The sequence below is a fragment of the Alosa alosa genome, chromosome 24 (genome assembly GCF_017589495.1).
Source record: "Alosa alosa isolate M-15738 ecotype Scorff River chromosome 24, AALO_Geno_1.1, whole genome shotgun sequence".
Lineage (NCBI taxonomy): Eukaryota > Metazoa > Chordata > Actinopteri > Clupeiformes > Clupeidae > Alosa > Alosa alosa.
Genome location: NC_063212.1, coordinates 24,774,099 through 24,776,821, shown reverse-complemented (window position 1 = coordinate 24,776,821; position 2,723 = coordinate 24,774,099). Strand labels below are relative to the sequence as shown.

The 2,723-nt window shown below is 44.7% G+C and overlaps 1 protein-coding gene across 1 annotated transcript in view; it reads right to left on the bottom strand.

Moving 5' to 3' along the window:
• The window catches only part of LOC125289324 (neurexin-2-like), an 836,342-nt gene extending 834,222 nt beyond the window's left edge, over positions 1 to 2,120 (bottom strand). The window contains 1 exon segment of the mRNA XM_048236077.1: positions 1,818 to 2,120. The gene's annotated coding sequence lies outside the window, so the exon portion shown is untranslated.
• Positions 2,121 to 2,723: the final 603 nt, after the last annotated feature.

Sequence of the window (2,723 nt, the reverse complement as noted above, 5' to 3'; positions counted from 1 at the left end):
CTCACGACGCGAGGACTAACGCGTTACAAATCCCACGAAAACTTGACAACCACATGGGAGGCTTGTTGACGCAAGACAGAACATATTTCAGAAGGGAAAAAAATGTCTCGTGTGATATTGCGCTATAAATAAACACAGTCACTCTCCTACGCCCTTATCTAGTGAGCAGAATATTTTTGAATATGGGATTTTTGAAGAGAGCCCGCGTTGAGACAATGAGCTGCACTCACATAGTCGGTTACATACCAGCTTCGTTTCAGCGCTCGCTCTGGCATATCTGGGAGGTAACCTCTGCATATGAACGGTAGAACTTCAGCTTCAATAATAAGGACACATTTTGAACGTGAGTGTTTGGAAACGGCGTCAGGGTAAGCTGCTCTAATGGTAGCAGAGAGCAAATGAAATATTTTCATCCGTCGCGAACAGAACAGGAGTCTGTTTGCTGGTTAATTTTGCGGCTGTGGAAGGATCCCGTTACGCACCCCAGTGGGCTAATGTATAGTGGCAAAAGCACGAGCTGTCCACGCCGAAACTCCTCACAAAAATAAAACAATGCATAGAATACTGACACTTAAGTGGGGTACAAAGAAAATGAGGGTCAAATATATGAGCGCCTCTACTTGTTTAATCATATCTGCTCACAAAGGATATGGGCGATGCTTTCGGTATAACTGAAGAGCACGTCTCCTCTAACAGTAGTTCACGCCCGCGGGAAGCTTATTAATGCTAAAATGCCACCATCCCACGCAGGCCTGCAAGAAAGAGTAAACGGAACACTTTGCCGACGATGTGACACAAAATCCCTCTCGGAATAACCGTTCGACCACCAGGCTGATATATTCTTGGCAATCTCTTCTGCCTCATTGCAACACTAATGCTGTTGGGAATCTATCTACACATTGTGTGTGCATTTATTTACTGCGTGTAGCAAAACATAAATAAAAGAACTCATCCACTTATAATTGGTATTTTAGTGGTAGGCTCCGTGCGGGTGTTTTCAAGAAACGGGTTTTAAAACTTGCCGTCTGTCAAGCTCCGTATGGATCAGAGAAACCGAAAAGGACACTTAGCTTGACTCTCGTAGGCAGACGTAAATCAATCCCAACCTGGAATTGCGAATATCGACCGACAGGATAAATTTCCACATTATTGACGATTCTTGTTATGGGTGGAATATTTAAATTGTGATGTCAAAGTGTCTACAGCCTATGCCGTGGAATCTGGGAAACCGCACACCACAAAACCCTGAAGTGATAACAGAACAGGGAAAACATATTGCTTAAAAATATTCTAGTGTAGTTTTTTTTTTCGTCGTTTTTTTCGTCGATTATTTGTATAAAACATCTCTTGAAGATAGTCTCAGATCTTCGCATCTCTGTCAAACACACACACACACACACCATATGTAATTCCCACGCTGACAAACCGCGCGCTCCTGACCGTCTGTTCCCCCGCTCCTCAGCCGAGTATCCAACAGCGGCAGCAGCACCACTAACGATGTCCGCGTCCCCTCAAAGCAGACCATCGATTTTAGGCTTTCGGGATCGCAGACCTACTCAAGTTGATTTCTTTGCCTGGAAAAGCCTCCAACGGATGGTGACACCGACACCTGACCGCCCTTAGGACTTAGAACACCCGGGCCACACACAAAACGTTCCCGAAATGACACAGCGTGCTGCAATGTTTTTGTCACGCAGCCACGGCATCTGAATTCTCAAGCGGGCTCGACTGGTAACATTTTAACAAATCACAAAACAAAACAATCGAAAGCATTCAGAGAGTCAAACACTCCCTCTAACATCTGATTGCATCCTTACCTGACTAGTTTTCCGAAATCCGTCTTGCAATGTCGAAATTGAGGTGAAGGCTGTAAAAAGAAATTCCTGGATGTGATGATGCGCTTTTCAGTTATTTTTTTATCCAGTTCCCGGAGCAGTCAATATGCAGCTTCCCCCCTTAATTCACCCGTCGCTGATGCAAACGGTGCTAGCCCAGCCGTTCTACCTGCACCCCTGAAACAGACGCGCCAGCATCAGCACCGCACTCGATCCCGCCCACAGCGACACGCCCCACTTAGGCGACTTGCACGAGGCGAGGGCGGAGTCGGCACTCTGGCTGCTCAATCCTCAGCTGCGGTTTCTGTGTTCTGTCGAATTACTCGCAGCTGCGCATCCCGCCCCTATGCTGGATAGTATGTGATGGGCGCTTTGAATAACCATTTGCGGTGTCGTTCACAAGTGCAATGCATCGAGAGGGGAGGAGATCTGCATTTCAGGATGATAATTTGCCTCAATGTGTGACTGCTCTGAATTGCCCTGTTACCGATTCACACCAAGTAAAAAGAGAATATGCATAAATCATTATGTGGTCTGAAAATATATCCATTTAGGACGCTGACTTCATAACTCAATCATGTTATTATGTTTAACAGAAATGGGTTTCTTGAACTCGCTTGCATTTGTGAAAAGAGTAAACACGAAACATGGAAATGTAGGAGGTGTCAAAATAAATATTTAGCCTACCTCTTTCTTCAGTTTCTTGAGTAGGTCTACCCAAGGGGTCTACCCCTTTCCAGCATAACGTTAGGTTACTCATGCTGCAATTCAGTTCTTCTTCTGGTCATATTTAAATATAACAGTCGTGTACAATGCACTTCAGAGACAACATTTGCAAACATAAAAACTTCTAGTTAAGTATTATTAAAACTGTACAGATGAATATCA